This window comes from Rhineura floridana, chromosome 6, assembly GCF_030035675.1.
Source record: "Rhineura floridana isolate rRhiFlo1 chromosome 6, rRhiFlo1.hap2, whole genome shotgun sequence".
NCBI lineage: Eukaryota > Metazoa > Chordata > Lepidosauria > Squamata > Rhineuridae > Rhineura > Rhineura floridana.
The window spans coordinates 116,720,767-116,739,330 of NC_084485.1; the positions used below are offsets into that span (position 1 = coordinate 116,720,767).

Here is an 18,564-nt window from a genome sequence, read left to right on the forward strand (position 1 = left end):
AAGCAGTTGTTGCATGCAGCCAGAATTGTGCTGGTTGCCAGGTCATGCAGCTGTGTCTGCAGTAAATAGTGCTCCCAGGGCACCGGAAGCACTGTTTACTGCAGAGACACTTGCACCACCCAGCAAGGACCACAGTTCCAGCCACGTGTGAGAGAGCTGCTTGCAGCAGCTGCAATCCAGCAGGCAAGGAGCTGTGGAACAGCCTACCAGAGGAGATCCGCCTGGCGCCTACGGTACTTTCTTTCAGGCGCCAGGTTAAGACTTGGCTATGCTCCCAGGCATTTTAATGTTTAATGTGAATGTTTTATGCTTTCTGTTTAATGTCTCTAGTTTTTGAATCTGGCTGCTATTTGTTATTGATTTTATTGTAATATTGTATTTTAACCTTGTTATGTACACCGCCCAGAGAGCTACCTGCTACGGGCAGTTTATAAATGAAAATAAATAAATAAATAAATAAATATTCTATGTCAGAGCGTCCATGCTCAAAAAAGCCTTTGTTGAAAGGAGCTTCATTCCTGGAGGATTTGTTAACTGACATATTAATGTATTAAAAATCTGCTTTGCTTCAAAAAATGAATTAAATGAATCCAATGAATTAAATGCACAAGAATAAAACCTTAAACTTTTAAAATCTTGCATCTTTTTATCATTACAGTGGATACATGTTCTCAAATGGTTGTCAATTAACCTAAGACTAATATTGCATGTTGTACTAAGCTGTTTAGTGAGATATACATGAACAGGAAGGCGCTGCCCTAGGTTTGTGCTCCCCTCTTCTCCTTTTCCTCCTGGAAGTATGACTTCGGCAGCTTCCCCACACTGCACTTTCCTTGAATCTTGGCTTGTCAGCCTAGTGATTGTAGTTTATAACAAGCTCTGCTCAGTTTCAGAAGGAGCCAACTTCAAACCATAGTTTCTGAAGCTTGTTAAACTAAACAGTTTGTTATAAACTATAATGACTGGTCTGGACAATGCAGCTAGCTGACTTTTAATGGAAAGTGAAACTAAATGCTGCTGATGTCATGCTCCTGGCAGTGAGGGCAAGTGACCAAGGCTTGTGGTGGCACTTTCTGCACATGCACATCTTGCTAAACCGTGGTTTAGCATGATGTGCTAACCAGTTTAAACTGAAGGATAGTCATGAACAATTGCAGGATTTTAATTATGGATGTTAAATATTTCAGTGCGTGTGTAAATGACTTTTATGCTTGTAAACTGCTTAGAAGCCTATTATGGAATTAAGCAGCATATAGATTTAGTAGTGGTGGTAGTAGTAGGGTCCACAAACTTGCTGGCTAGTAACCAGAACTCTGTTGATGAGTGGGAGAGTGCTTTGCGCTCATGCCTTGCTCATTTGTTTCCCACAGGTATTTAGATGGCTATTGAGTCAATAAAATGGTAGACTAGATGGACCTTTGGTTTGACTTTGCAGGGCTTTTCTTATGTTCTTATTCTCTTCCTGACTGGGGAAGTGGCAAGGTCTTGTCCCTAACCTTGCATTATGTCTCCTGACAAGGAAAACAAAACCCTTCTCCAGATTTGGAACTGGAGAGGCCCATAGGAATTATTTCTGAAGTTGTGCTGCAGCACAGTTGTGGAGATGACCTCCACCCCCTCTCCAAGAGTGGGAGAAAGGTTGGTCCTTACCTTTGTCACCCTCAACTGAAGATGGTGGAACACTCACCAAGGCACTGATTGAGCACTTCTGCTGTCTCACTTGACTTGGATGACAGGGAGAAATAGAGCTGACTGTATGTTTGTTTGTTTATAAATATATTTGTATACTGCTATTTCATGTGGTGTAGTGATGAGAGTGTTGGATTACGACCTGGGAGACCAGGGTTTGAATCCCCACACAGCCATGAAGCTCACTGGATGAACTTGGGCTAGTCACTGCCTCTTGGCTTCAGAGGAAGGCAGTGGTAACCCACCTCTGAATACCACTTACCATGAAAACCCTATTCATAGGGTTGCCATAAGTCGGGATCAACTTGAAGGCAGTCCATTTTGCATTTCATTTTGTTGAAAAACATCAAAGCGCTTACAACAATTAAATATAACCAAAGTACAATAAAACATTAAAAATACAATAAAAAACAAAGGTCAACTATGTTATCAGCCTACTGGTGGCACCCAACTTCATGATCTCACCAAGTGACTTTCATATAGATGTTAAAAAGCATGGGGGACATAATGGAAGCCAGTAGAAACTCCATAAGACAAGTACTAAGGGATGAAACCACCATATTATTGTGCTTCCAACCCTCAACTCAGTCAGTCCAGAAGGATGCCATCGTCAATGGTATGAAAAGCCACTGAGAGGTCAGGAGTAATGAAAAGTTACATTTCCACATGCGTCTCCTGACAGAAGTGATCTATCAGGGTGTCTCTGGCTGTTTCTGTACAGAATCTGTGTCTGAAGCCAGATTGAAACTGGTCTCAATGGTACATATTGTATTCTCGTGGCCGTGGAATTCTTGAGGTCAAAGTTGGCTTAGGTATTTACATATAATGGGGCCATATAATAGCAGTCTTTTTAAAAGAGACTCATAAGTTATAGCTTATAAGATATTCTGATGAAAGGCTATAAGGCATTTCTGTATGTTAGAATTCGGACAGGCATTCTCAAAAAATACACTGGATTCTGCACAGATCTGAATTGAATTGTGAACACGTCTGGAGTTGCAGACAAGCTGTAGAAGCTGTACTGCATACAATCAGTATCTTTAATAGTGGTGAGGTAGGTGTGTGTGTAAAAGGTAAAGGTGTCCCCGCATTTGTAGTGTGAGTCGTTTCCGACGGAGGATCTGGTGTGTGTGTATAGGGGGGAGGAAATGGATGGATAGAGAACCTTGTTCTCTGCATACCATACTCCTTTCCCTGTCTGATATGGAAGTCATTGGGACAGTCTGGTACTATGTGACATCCTCACTCCTACTCAGAGGAGGTATTTGATACAACAGAAGCCAGAAAACACATTGCAATTGTCAACTGACTTCATCATAGCTTCCATGTGGAACCTTGGAAACCTGTAATTTTGTTTGGTAGAGCTTAATTTTTCTTGGGCAGCAGTTGCCCTGATAAGACAAAGTTCATTTTGGGCAGGGGGAGGTGCTTGGTTGGTATGTTTCATTACTTGACTTTAACAGAAGTGACCTTAGCTATAGTATTTTCTTTCATTTTGAAATAGTACGAAAGGAACTAAACTATGTTCAGTGCCTGGGAAATAAATAGCCTGCCTAATAGTGTGCTTTATTTTATTACCCAGCAGCTTATTTTTGCAATGAACATATTGACTCAGACAGGCATACTTGAGAAAGTACTTTTGTATAGCAATCTCTCTATACAAAACCCATTGACCTGTAAAAGTGTGTTGCTGTGTGTTCTTCGATAGCAAATATATTTCTTCATTTGTTAATAGTAGTAGTGATCCTGGAGATATTCTAATGCACGCATTGCTGTTTTCCTCAGCACTTAGAATCATTATATTATACCAAATGCAAACAAATTGAATAACTAGCAAAGACCTGAACCTCAAGGTCTAGCTTAAAGACAACGAATAATGTTTAAGAAATCAGCTGCAAATAGTACTGGCACTTTTAGGAGAATATTAGAGACCTATTATGCTTACTGTTGGAGTTGGCTCTGACATCAAAATACTTTGGCGATGTGCAGACAAAATAAGAACATGCAAAGGTTATATTAGTACTTTTTCTTATGAGTTCTGTTAGCTAATTCTAAAATTTTATAACTCTTTGCAACTAGCCAATGTAGAGGGAACAACACTATATTTAAAAATGTAATTTATTTAAGACAAAATGCTGCCATACTAGTTTCCCCCTAATTTGATCAGGGTGCTGTTGTGTAAAGGCACTGCTGAAAGATATGTAATTAACAGGGCACCTGGAGAAGGATGTGAGTAGTAAGGGCTGTATTCTCTTCTTGCTGCTGTAGCTTTATTTTATTTATGATATTTATAGAAGGTCTTTCAGTGAAGATTTTAAAGGTGGTTTCCAGTGTAAAATGTAAAACAGAAAAATCTTAAAAGCCAATTAAAATTGGAATAAAATGAAATTTAATAACACAGAATCAGTAGAGTACACTACCAAAAGTGCTTAACTCAGAGATTGACGGAACAAAAACTTGCCCAATGTCAGGTAAGAAGACAGACCTCCAGGGGGTGTCTAGAATTACAGGGTTATTGCAGAAATGCTAAGTACTGTATATATAGTATTAGTCTTCTTTTCTGCCAGAGTACAGAGCAGCCTGAGAGGCTTGTCTGAGTACTTTGTTAGGTCTTTCAAACTCTCTCTTACTTTAAGAATAGAGTCATGTACACAAGGCAGTGTGGAATGCAAAATGATGGCCCATGATGAACTAGGCACCTGCAGTTCATTACACCAGTGCAATTAGTTTGGAAATGGACCCCTTATGTATACATTGAATGAATTAATAGATATGCACATTTTGGCAGTCTTAGGCTGTCACAATAATGCAATTGTCACAGTTCTGACTGAGTAATAAGCTTCGAACTTTGAATTGGGTGGAATTTCCTTGTTGAATGAGGGTAAGAACATTGCCAAAGAAGTTGTTGTCCCAGTCCCATTTCACTTTTGTCCTTTAGCCTTTAAAAAAAAAACATTTAAAAGCTGTGTCTGTAAAGATGTCCTGTTCTAAAAAGGACAGACAATGCCAAATAAATTAGTTCATGTAGTATCAGTTAAATATACTCTTATTTTAAAGGAGGAAGCAAGAACAAACAAATTTAACTCCACACAGTCTAAATTTCTTATGCTAGAAAAAATATACCATGGAACCTGCTACATATATGGTAATACATTTTATTTTAAATATTTATGTACTGCCTTTCCCTATGAACTGCAATACAAAACTATAGTTAAAACAAAAGTGCAGTTGCTCTGAATTATTAATATTTGGTAAAAAGTGTAGAATGGGTAAAATGCTCCACCTTTCCAGATCATGGAGCCCATCCAGGGCAAATCAGTGCCCACGTTCATATTTAACACAAAACCAGGGTTTAGTGCATTGCAGACAATCCTGAACAAGTGAAGGGGTTGGCTCTTGAGCCCCTCTTCTCCATGTCCAAGGCCAGGAGAGAGACCTTGGCAGAGTTTATTTCACGTTTACATAATTGTGTTTTTTTCCTTACATTGTAATCTGGTATCTGGTTGAAAATAAACTCAGTAAATTTCACAGCAAGCCAACATCAAACAATGAGTTTGAAGTTGACTTGTTATAAAACTTACCAGAGATTTGTTTTAAACCAAATCCCTGTTTTGAATGCAGGTTTAAGCCAATTTATTGAAGGATGTACACCACCTTGAGCTCCCTGGAAGAAAGGTGGGATATAAATGTTAACAATAATCAAATAATATAAGAACAATATCAAAAAATCAAAATCAAACACCGTTGATGAGCATCTGTGAGGAGCCATTGCATCTGTAATATTCGAGAATGCCTCAAAATCTTGAGTTTTAAAATTAGCTTCATGTTAGTTTCAGATTCTTACATTGTTGCTTGAAAAGATAACTGTGTGACCTTACTGATTTTTGTTTTATAATGTATTATAGCAACTGATTGGAATTTTTCATTCCTTAGAATGGGGTAGGGAATCTGTGGCTCTTCATATATTACTGGACTACAACTTTCATAATCCCTGGCCATTGGCCATTCTGACTGGAGCTGATGGGAGCTGGAGTCCAACAACATCTGGAGATTCCTCACCCCTGCCTTAAAAACCAGTATGACTTATTCTGTGAGACTGAGGAAAGGTAAAACTATACAACTTAAAACATTGGACAGGTAAAACTAAAGCATAATTGTGTTTAAAATACATTTTTCAATTTCATGTTGAGTTCATGTAACTAGAAATATTAAGGCCTACCATAAAAACCCAGAAAGATTGGGAGCAGGCCCTGTGTGTTTCAGGTTTTCCTCTTAATTTTTCCAGTGGAAAAAGAATGGAAATTATTGGGAGGGGAGCTCTCTCATGAACTATTTTCTTGCAATAAGGAGTCAAGTACTTCCAAGGCAGAATTTAAAAATATTTGTGTGTGTTTTTATAACAGAGAATTGGAAAAAGTTTGCAAGAGGAATCCTTGTGAAATTGAAGGGTTTTTAAAATACTATTTCATGATAATACTGACTGGAGACCATTTCTAAGCCCAAATAGCAATCATCATTTTGTTTACTATATTGTGAGTGGTTTTTGTGTTAGGCTGCAATTCTGCACCCACCCATTTGGGAGTAAGTCCCATTGGGGTTTATTTCTGAGTAAACATAGGAAACATGATAATCTTAAATATCTCCCCTCACCCATTTTCTCAGTTGTCAAAATTTAAATGCATGGTATTCAGTGCTAGTCCTACTCAAGTAGACCCATTGAAGTTAATAGACATGACTAAACAGGTTCATTAAGTTCAGTGGGTCTACTCTGAGTAGAAGTTAGTTGAATACAACCCATTATGTTTGATACCTTAGAATGTAATGGCTTGCTGTGTCATCTCTAACAACACTGGATAAATTTGTAATTATTGTTTGAATAAAACTAAGGCATTAATACTAAATGTAACAAACAGTACAGTTTTAGGTGTTAAGTTAAATATAAAGCATTTCATGTTCTTCAAGCAGTAAAGTAAGTTTAGAACTGACAATAAAATAAGTAATGCAGGCATTTCAGTTTCCTGCTGTTTCCATTTATTTCTTTTTTAAAAACCGGGGGAAATGTTTCTTTTCCTCATTGGTTCAGAATTTGCCCCCCCCAATATTTCCACAGATAACTACTAATATTCAGAAGGAATTGGACCAAGCAATTCAGGCAATAAAATTTATTAACCTTTATTTACTTAACAATACTGACAAGCATATATTTCCATGTACCAATCAATAGTCTTGATGTAGACTGATCAATGTGATCTAGAACCAAAATTCACCCCATTGAGAGTTTCCATCTATACCTGATTCTCCCAACCAACAAAAACCTATTAATCATTTGACTACAACCTTGGGGTAATGGATATCATCAATTTTGTGACAGCCCATCTAAGTCTATGAAAATCAGCCCCTGCTGACTATTAAATGCTTTGCCTGCATTATTTACTATAATGCCTTTTACTAAGGATTCCCTGCATGTCTATGTGTTTGCAGTGTAGAATAGCAAACTATTAAGCAACTGATAATACCTCTAAACATTGCTACAACTCTTACTTGAATATTTTGGCAGCAGAATTCAGCTGAGCTGGTAACATCAATGCTAAAACGCAGCCTTTAATTCACTGTGGCTCCCAAGGGAGAAAGTTATTGTGACTAGTTCACAGTATACTTTAAGGTAATGGAAGCTCTTCCAAAGAAAATAGCAAGCGTATTACCACAGCTCTATTGATACTCTAAAAAGCCTGTCATAATATTTCTAGGATTGCATTAAGATTTATGGTAAAAGAGGCCTCCCAGCTATCTTGGGAAGGTAAATTCTTGTATCACTTCTATATTGATTAAACAAATATTTTTTGAAATGATTTAGATTGCATAATGGGAATATCATATTTCTACATGATTTCATAAGGAACAAATGTAGTGCTTGGCATGATTAAGAGAAGGAAGCAGCCAAGACTCTTTCAGAGAAGATGGGCATAATGATTTAAGTGGTGATGACAGAGGGCATAGTAGAGCAGTGTCTACTTGCACAACTAATCTTCATGCTCTTTGCAGTCCCACTGAAGAACAGAGTCCAGCACAGGACAGTAGTTCCCTTACTGTGGTACTGCGGCTTGTTAGTTGGAGCTAATCATTTCAAATAATTGTTCATAGTGCTTGCTGTGGAAAAGTAATTGCTAGTGTGTATTTGCTAGCCATTCTATTAGCCTCTGTACTTCCATGATAGCATGTATCTGTTGTTCAAGACTGATGATCTCACGGTATCTGCTTAAAATTTTAAACCAGGTGGCGAAGAAAAACGGAGTAATCTGGGCTGGAGAAGGAAGGTTGTGTGTGTGTGTGTGTGTGTGTGTGTGTGTGTGTGAGAGAGAGAGAGAGAGAGAGAGAGAGAGAGAGCTGTCTTGTGTGTGATCCTGAAAGTCAATTAGTTTTGGGGGGGAGGGATGTTTCTCAGAGAGAGTGGGGGGAGCTACTTTGTGGTGGCATCCACATTTCAACATTCCAGATGTGGCTCTGGGCTCCTAAGGACTGGGAACATCAGACTAGTGCAACTACGTCATCACAAGAAAGGACATGGAAAATGTCACTTGATGGGGTCAAGAATTGCTGTTTACCAGTGTCTTAGGGTACTTAAAAATGCTTGTAAACAGGAGAAGATGATTTTAGGTTGGACATCAGTCGCAACATTCCTGGATTCTCACATCATCTGGAAAGGCGTTTGTTTCCTAACTTGGTTTCTATTGTTGCTTTAATTTATATGTCACAAAAGAAAACTGTCGTGATTGTTCACAATATAACTCATTATTGCCATTTCATCTAGTCACACCAGTTCCTAGGCAACAGGAAAATCCCATGAATAGCTTAATTTCTAAACATGCCCTGAGTGAGCATTTCTTTTCTGATATTTTAACAAAATTATTTTTTTTCAGATTTCAGTAAAGACACTGATTAATGGTTTGAAACTCTGTCATAAATCCTGAACACTTTTAATATAAGCACGTTATAAAGCCAATTTATCTGCTTTGGAATTAGCTGCAATATTTTTAGTAGAAGAGTTCATCCTTGATTGAGCATTTTATGCATAGAGTGCATTGCAGTAATCCCGTCTTGAAGTCAGCAATGCCTGAACTACTGTGGCCAAGCTGTCCTGCTTCAGCAGTGGTTGTAGTTGTCTCACCAGGTGCAGCTTATAAAAGGCACTTCTAGCCACTGAAATTACCTTGGTCCAGAAGCACCCCCAGACTGCGTTCCTGCTTCAGGGGGAGTGCAACCCTGTTCAGGGCAGGCAGCTGACCAATTTCTCAGACATGGGAACCACTCACCCACAATGCCTCTGTCTTGCCAGGATTCAAGCCCAGCTTATTTTCCTTCATCTATCCCACCATTGCATCCAGGCACCAGTCTAGCGTTCACACAGTTGCTCCTGATTCAAATGTTACAGAAATGTAGAGCTACCTTGCCCCAAAACTCCTAATGATCACTCGAAGCAGCTTCATATAGATATTAAATAGCACTGGGGATAAAATGGTGCCCTGCAGCACCCCATAGCATATCTGCCAGGAGGCCAAAAGACAATTACCCAATGCTTCTTCGTCTGAATTCGAACCTGTAAGGAGTACTGGAATAGTACAGTGCTCCCAATTCCCATTCCATAGTGCTAGTCCGGGACAATATCATGGTTAATGGTATTGGAAGCTACAGAGAGATCCAGAAACAGGAGCAAGGTCACACTCCCTGTCCTGCTCTTTGTAAAGATCATCCATCAGGGCAACCAAGGTTGACTCAGTCTCATGCTTGGGTCTCATCCCACATCGGAATGGATCTAAATAATCCATGTCATACAAGAATGCCCCACCACTACTTTCTCCGCCACATTCCTCAAGGATGTTAATTTATTAACATTATATACAAATAGCAAATTTATTCTCCAAATCCCAATCCTTTTGTAGCCAAAACAGCACCATCTACAAGAGAAGGAGGTTTTAACTTGGGGAACCCCAAGATTCGCAAAAAGAAAAAGAAAACTGTACAATGAGAATTGAGGATGCCATGGTGGCATGGAATGCTGAGTTTTGGAGGGTATGGGGAGGATGGAAAGGAGTATCCTGGAAAAGGGCATGACTGCCCAGATGGGTGTCTATGGGGGGAACACCAATTCTAAATGTAATTGTGCCCCCAATTCTAAATGTAATGGTGGGTGGAGCGGGTTGCCAGTAACTTGCAGTAACAATTCATAAACGTTGTCCCCCCTTCTGTAGAAATATGTCTGCAGGCCCTCTTGACTCCCTGGAACCCAGCACTGCTGGAGCACTCTTCACTGTAATATTTTATTGAAGGCCCCTCTTGTTAACAATTCTGTAATGCAACATCCCCCCCGCCTCATGTTCCTTGTAAGTGTCCAACCTACAAAAAGTGTGAAGCCATTACTAGTTAGCAATCTTTCTGTTGCAGTATGCTTAGAGGTCATTTTAAAAGATTTGCACTCCTTATTGCTTAACCTGGCCATAGTCAAGTTATATTCAAGTCCTAATGAATGACTTGCAGAGAAGTTAGAATGTCTCGCTTGCATCTTGATTAACATTTTGTGCTTGGTCATGATCAAAATGGGAATGCATTTACATAAAGTTAATCAAGCCCTTGTTCCTAGCATTTGGAAAAAGGTATAGAGAATTCTTGTTTGACTTAAAGTGGTTGCAAGTAATAACAACCTCCTTTAAAAAGAGATGGATAATAGTGATCCTGAAGACCAGAGGTTCATGTAGTCCGCTGTAGATTTAGAGAATATAATCAGAAACACATTTTTTTGTTGACAAACTACAAGATGTTTTATCTCTCTCTCATGTTGTATAAATTTGGTAACCCTAAAGGGACAAGTGCCTAGGATGAATTATTTTAAGGTGATGCCACAACATGTGTGTACATAATTTGGAAAAACTGATCATTCTTGTTCAAAATTATATTTAGCAGAGGAGCTGTAAGTCCTGTTTTTCCTTTTTTAAAAAAAGTTTTATTAAATGCTCTCTTTAAAAATATACGCTGACTTTATCTCCTCAAAATCTGCAATACATGAGAGACTGTTTGCTGTTCCTGAGGCAGCCATTTTGTTATGTCACACACGACAGCAGCCATTTTGTGACTGACACCCACTACAATTTCTCAAAAATTCAAATGGACCTGCTGGGCCAAAAATGTTGCTGACTCCCTGTTCTGTCATACACTGAGCTAAAATCGCTTATGTAGAAGAACCATGAGACCATCCTGACTTCTGAATTAAAGTGGCATGAAACAATTGGTCATTATAAATATGGCAGTCAACCAAATAACATAAATTTCAAGGCAATAAAATTAAGCAACTTAAGTTTCATAGATTTCAAAGGCAGAGGGTTAGGCTCTGTCTTTACTGTCCAATAATCAGTGGGATTTGAGCTGGGTTGTGCCCTTCTCTTCTCATGGAGTCCTGTCCCATAACTACAAGCATCTGTTTTTGGAAAGTGCTAGCTGTTTAGTCATCATGTGATGGTGCTCAGTATCCTTGTATGCATACAGTGAGTCAGATAGGGATAATCCCATCTTATCTGTAGCCTTGTTTGCTTGCATCTATATACCACCTTTCTGCCAAGGCACCCAGGGTGCTTTACAGTTTAAAATATTAACCCAAGAAAATGGTGCATTTCTACAGTACAAAAGGCATGTGGTCTATTGCATGGATACAAAGCCCTTTTGAGAGCAATGGACACTTCCACTGCGTGCAAGAGGGATGTGTATGCACCAAATCCCCTTCCCCAAAGCTGTAGCCTCCCATCCCATAGTCTACTGTTCTAGAAGGTTCTTTGGCCTTCAGGAGCAGCTTGGGGAACACAAATGGCTAAAATAGGAAGGGAGCAGACAGGGAAGCTGTTTTCCTTGGATTCAGGTTTTTATATCCAGAAGTTTGGATTATGCTCTCATGTTATATACAAGCCCATGATTTCAAACTAATGTGTTATAGCAACAGTGACAATTCTTATAGCAACTAATTAAAATGTACATTTGTCCAGGAATTCTATGAATTATACAATAGGAAAGTTAATTTCATTTTTTTCTTTCTTTAAAACATGCTTTAGATACCTGGAGTTAAAACAGGTTACCACAATTTTTAGGGGGGGAAACTGCTGGTGAAACAATGTATTGACAGATCTTTAAGATTTATATCAAAACTGTTTGTAGTGAGAATTCGTGTTGACGTATAAAACACTTGCTCTTCAACAGAAGTCAAAAGCTGTTGCCTTACGATTTTATTTCTGGGTTTGTAGGTTTCCTGTATTCCTGAGGAACACACAACAAAATTATTGTCTGCAAAATGTAACGAGCCCTCTGAAGGAACAAACGGACAAGCTACATTTAAACTGTGTGAAATTAATGAGTATGATTTTAACCAGAATAATGCTCTATTAATGATCAGGTCTATGGAACAGGACCGAAGAGCTATAAACATCCTTATGATTCATTTTGTTAAACGCATATGTTGTAGGCTAACAGCCCAGCTATTATACTCTGACCTTTTCCTCCTCTTTTCAGATCTATGACTTCATACATTACTTGTTGACTCCTCAGACTCATCTTGTCCAGAATAGAACTTATGTTCTATCCTCAAGCCTACTTATAGTTATGCTCACTGCCTTTCTTTCACTTTCAGGGAAAATAGGTCATTTAACTTTAAAATTGTCTTTGTCTTTTGCTACAATACCTTTTAAAAATAGTTTTTGAGCTTTCACACTATATTTCTGTTTGTGTTCTTTTGTCTCATTTCTATCCTCTTTGCTTGTCACGAGTTCTGCTGCTGACTAGAGGCAGTCCCCCCTCCCCAATAGTCTGCTACAAAAAAATAAATCATCACATAAGATAACTGATGCCGTCCAAAATGCAGGTATATGAACGCAAGCCTAGAACTCAGCAAATTAGTGCTAATATTTTATGTTGTTGGTTGAGACAGATGGCCTTTAAATGTTACAGTATTGTTATGGGATGAACCCACAGAGAAGTAGCACTAATGTATAAACTGCACTTATATATTACTTTCTTTCACTTTTTGGAAGCTGTCCTGGCCCTTTGTTGACATAATTGGAACCTTTCCCCTTTTTAAAAAAGTAGAATTTTTGTAATTGCACTGATATTCCCATTCATCTTTGACACTGAGTCGCTTGGATGTCAAGACAAACCATGTTTTTTTGAGATGGGAAAGAGCCACAGGAAGCCTTGAATTCATGTACTCCTGTCCTCCCCTTCCGTCTTATGAGATTCCAGTTTTGATTAACTGCAGGCTGTTTAAAGACAACAAACTATGGTTTACGTAACCTAGGGTGTGTTTGGCATACTTTTGCTTCAAATCCTGCGTTATGAATATGGCTAGATTGTTTAAACCATAGTTAAGATTAACCAAAGTTTGTTGGCTTTGAATGAAACAACGGGATGTGGTCAATCAAAAATGGAAATGAAAGCTTTCAGTATCCTCCTTCAACTTATCAGAGGAGGAGAGGGGAAGGTGATTCCCATCATGATAAAACCATGGTTTCTTATAATGCTCACTGTGGCTTGTAATTTAGTTATTTGGTTTGGGGGTAAAATGACTAGGGAATTCTCACTGCAGTGTGAACACAACCACCATAGTTCTCCCCTGTGATTCCACAGATGTATGCTATGCTTGCACCCATTGCTGTTTCCTTATGTCTTCTAGCTTTACATTTATTTAATTTTTAAATTATTCATATCCCACAACCTTCAACATAAATTTTCCCAAAATGGATTAAAAACAATAAACAATTAATAAAAGAAGACTGCAGCAAATAAAAATCACGTCAAGCAATAATAAGGGAGTGCTAAAATATTGCAATGGCTTAAACGGTTTACCGGTCTCAACAATATCAAAATTAAAAAGGCCCAGCAAGGAGAAAAAGTTTAGGTGTCAGATGAGCCTCCCTGGGGAGGGCAATCTCTAGTTGGTGCTACAACTTTAATCATTGGTTATGAAGGCCTCACAAGATAAGGGATACCAGAGGAGAGCCTCAGATGAAAGTAATCAAGAGAAGGCAGTCCAATTATATGGGTTTTAGGATTTGAAGGGCATAGCACTTTGAATTGAGTTTGAAAACCAATTGGGAGCCAGTACAAATGCATTGCACTGGTAAGATTTAATCTTGGCACCCAACTCTGATAGTTAGTAATTAACTGCAGTTTCCTAACCACAATCAAAAGCAACCCTGTGTACGTTGCATTACAATGTAGTTCAACCTCAAGATTACCAGAGCATGGATAATGGTTGTCATGCTGTCTTGGTCAAGGAGAAGGCTGCCGCTTTAAAGAGCTGTTGATGATTAATATTAGAGGTACAAGAGCACCTAGTGTATTGCTGTGTTCAGCTAATTCTGAAACTAAGCTGGACTGAGTCTGGCTGGTGCCAGGATTGAGTCCGTCTGGGAACTTTATGAACGTACAAGTTCTGTTTAATAAAGGTGAGATATGAATGCTATCTCTGACAACCCAAGCAATTACCTCCTTATTTTTCTCATTCTTGTTATGCTAAATCTTTTCTAACATGCAGCTTGTGTGAGATGAGGCTGCTTTGGCAACCCTTCCCCTTTTTAAGTCCAGTAACCCACCCACACCCGGCTGTTTAAAACTTTGTAGGCTTTGAGCTGTGTCAGATACAAATAACTTGAAATTTCTCATTTACCACTACCCCTGGTTGGCTACCAAAGCTATCTGGAAGATCAGTGATAGTTCCTACATTCCTTTACTGCCTTTTGGCAGCATGTTTTAGCATTGACTCCCCCAAATCCTGAGGTTAGGATTTGGAAGAGTACTTAGTGCTGAAAAGCTGTCCTATTGCTTCCAGGCTTTCAGACTGCACGTAGTTGCTTTGGATGCACGAATTGGAAACTATTAAAATAGGAGACACTAATGGTGTTACCCTGAAGTACCCCAAACTGAAAGACTTTTCTAGTCTAATACGTTTGTACATTTAAAGCCAAGCTAGTCTGCCCATTCTTCCAAACTCCCTAGGCTTCTCAGTGGAAGCATTTGTGCTTGTTCTGTGACAATAGCTACAGGAAAAAGGTGGAGACAAGTCATTGCATAATGTCGATGGGCAAGAGATGGCATTTTCAGGTCTCTCATCTTTCTGAGTTTATTCAACTCTAAAAACCGATCCTAGGTTTTGTTTTTAGAGAGAGCAATTAGTGTTCCACTTTCTCCATCCTTTCCAAGAGAATTCAGCTGTATTGAACAACAGCTTTATTTCTTTTTGGTGTAACCTATTCAGTCACAAAAATATTATAATCATCATGTCAGATGGCTGATGTTCACATGTTGTAATAGACTAAAATATGCCTGAATCTGCAAATGCTACCACATACTCCTCAGCTTGAGTCTTGTTGCTGATTGTGTAGGATATTTGTAAATGATTTTATAAGTTCAGATTAAGTCATGGGATATTGAAACTAACACAGTAAGAAACTGGGAAATTGGTCCAGTTGTTGACAGGGAAGCAGATAGTTGGTTTGGGCTTTGGGAAAATCTCTCAGAAACAGGAGAGGTTGTAGTTTTCAGAACCAAGAGGGGTGGCAGAATAGAGATGGAGAGAGCCCTCATATCATTAATAGTTACCAGGGAGGGTGGAGCACTGCAAGGAATGTGGAGGACTGAATTCTTAATTATGACCGTTTGGGGCTGTGTCAGTCTCTAGTTGTTTTCTTCCAACAGGAGATGCAACAATACACTGTCCTGTTCTCACCAGGTTCCTCAGGAGGCAGGAGACTTCCCAGTACTACTACAGTTAAGGGCAACACCAAGGCAGTATTCAGGGCCAATTGAAGGTCAGAGTCTCAACAAAGAGGTCAGGCCAGAAGCAAGGTCAGGAGCTGAGCAGTCCATGGGCAAAGTAGGGCAAGGCAAGAGGCAGATCCAGAGTAGTCTGGGTCAGGTCTGGAGTCAATAGGCAATCAGCAGGCAGGTCAGATACAGAGCTGGTGTATAGATGTTGTTCCAGCCGCTTTTCTAGCCTAGCATTGGGGGTTTTATGCTGGAACTGCTAGAACCACACCCCAAATCTCAGGTGACTCCTGTTGACCACCTGTACCCAGACTGGTATTCCCGAGGAGTTTGGCCATGTAGTTGGGCACTCCTCTGAATGGGCGGGTTTCCAGCTGGCGTTTGAGGCAGTGCCTCTCCCTTGGACCAAAGGCCAATGTCAGAGACCAAACTTGCCCCGAGTGCAGACGGCCCATCCTGAACCTCGTCCTAGGACCCTGGCTCTCACTCTCAGATGAAACCTGTGCCAGGGCTGGGTCCAAGACCGGAGCCTCCTGTTCTTCCTCTGATGAGGATTCCCCTGTCTGGGACCAGACAACAGTACTCGCCTGCAGCCCCTGTAGCTTTTGTCATTAGGTGTCCTACACTTTTTCTGCTGGGCACCATGTTTCCTCAGCAGAGCTCCCACTACCATTGCTTGTCCATACCTACCTCTGCAATGATCTGCTATGGCCTTACCAAAGAGCACATTCAAGCCAAGGTAGACCTCTCTTAGACTTTGATTTCTCAAGTCTGGCCTTCTGTTCCTAGTAACTGTTATACCTTGGGTCATTCTGATTGTGTTGCTGCTACCTCCTAGGTTCTTTAAGAGGCAGAGGGGAAGAACCCATTCCCATATTGAACACACAGACCTACCTTTCATTTGAATACTACTCACAGTTTTCACTTCCCAGGAGCCACAGCTAGCTTTAGACCACAACCCTATACTCACTAACCTGGGAGTAAATCCTACTGAACTCTATCTGTACATATCTACTCAGTAGTAACAGAATGGGAACGCTACTACTGTACTATAAATACAAATGGAATGGTGCCTTTCTCTTTTTTAACATAACTTTATACATTAACTGAATTTAGTTGTTACATTGATATCTCACCTTTCCTTCAAGGAGCTCAAGGTAGCTTCTCTCCCTGCCAATTTTATCCATACAGCAACATTGTGAGAGAAATCCAAGCCTAAGAGACAGTAAGTGACCCAAGGTCCAGTGAGCTTCATGGCTGAGTGGGGATTTGAACCTCCTCTATGAGGTATTGCAATAATACTTGTTTGGGGATTTTAATTTCACAAAGACTTTACAGTGTTATTAAAGTGTGTACAAAATTTCTGGAGTTCATCTTATTTACAAATCAGGCATTGGCGAAGACACTTTAGTGTCTGATGCTACCCCTGTGGTGTACATCTGATCTGCCCAGAAAGCAGTGGAATATGGAAGCCTATATGTTGCTTGATTAAAACACAATCTAAACGCATCACTTCTTCTCTCTTTTAGAAAGTTGTATAGAATATATTATCAAAATCTGTTGTTAAAGGCCGTACTTTTGTAGAAAGGGTCACATAAAAATATTTTTTTTGGGGGGTTGCAAATATTTTGAAAATGAAGGTTCTAAAGTAAGGAAAGGTGGCACAGGAATGACACGTTCTGAAATATCAGTCCATAGGTGAATTCTGTTAAACAATGGTTAAAAGAGCTGAAACTATGTTTCTCAGTTTTAACCTGAAAGTATCAAAGCAAAGCATGATCTTACACTCCCTCTAGTGGTGGCCAGGCTACTATGTACAAATGCATTTGGTCCTATGTATACCTAATAATCCTTTCTTGTTCTAGTACTTTACTCGAGAGTCAAAGTATATCAGTTCCAAACAAAAAAAGTCAACTTCAATAAATAGAACTGGCTGCTGATTATAGGCTAGCTTTGTACATTTCTACTACAGAGAGATCTAACAAATTATCTGGAATCTAGATGGGAAATGTTGTCAAAGGTTTGTCTCTGACAGCTATTCAGAGACAGCTAGACTGAGCTAAGTAGCTCTGCTGGGGCTAGACAGTGCCATTAAATTTATGTCGATTGTGCTCTTGCTCACAAAAGCATTGATTGGTAGGACATATTTTCTTTTACATAAGGAGATAGGTTTTTCCTTTGAAATGGATTCCTATTTTACCCCACCTCAGCCAGTATTTAATAAACTAGCAAGAACAATGTTTACATGCATGCATTCACATGGATTTTCTCAATCTGAACACATGAATCATAAATAATGATTTATTTTATTTATTTATGTATTTATTACATTTATATTCCACCTTTCCTCCAAGGAGCTCAAAGTGGTGTACATGGTTCTCTCCCTCTCCATCTCATCCTCACAACAACCCTGTGAGGTAGTTTAGGCTGAGAGACAGTGATTGGCCTAATCTCTCTAATGTAAACCAAAACATCTATTAATGTGGTTGGAATGCCAATTTGGTTTTTTAAAACTTAAATAGTGATGTGATTCAGAGTATGAAACCAAACTATAGCTGACAAAGTGACAGCTCTCTTGCTCTCTCGCTCTCGCTCTCGCTCTGTGTGTGTGTGTGTGTGGTGTCTAAAGATGCAACTATACACGTATTTCTAGACAGTTTTATTTACACACTTAAGCTTTTCCCTTTGGAAATGTGACAAAGAGAATTTCAGTTGCCAGCTAAGCTGGAATACAGGAACACACCAGAGCTCAGAAAGTCCTTATTGCTTGAGCAAATAGAGTCAAAGCTTGTTATAACGTGGGGGACAAGGGACAAAGGATGTACCTACATTATAAGTGTTCTGCATTATAATGAAAACTGCTCTATTGTAGACAGTGTTTTGGTCGGGGACATTGTTGTACCCATGGTATATCTGAATTTGCAATACAGCAAAACACATTATCATGAGCTTCCACTGTATCAGCTGGAAAAGAAAGCTTTTTATGTTCCTTCCTGCCCGAAAAGACCCAGTGGTCAGCCTGGGTTGGTGGAGTCAGCTCAGAAGGTTTTTCTCTTAGGAAACTGTCATGTGCAGTTCAAT

General features: G+C 39.4%; 1 protein-coding gene across 2 annotated transcripts in view; it reads left to right on the plus strand.

Moving 5' to 3' along the window:
* HS2ST1 (heparan sulfate 2-O-sulfotransferase 1) overlaps positions 1-18,564 on the plus strand; it is a 121,807-nt gene that overhangs the window by 50,639 nt on the left and 52,604 nt on the right. The gene's annotated exons all lie outside the window — the stretch shown is intronic.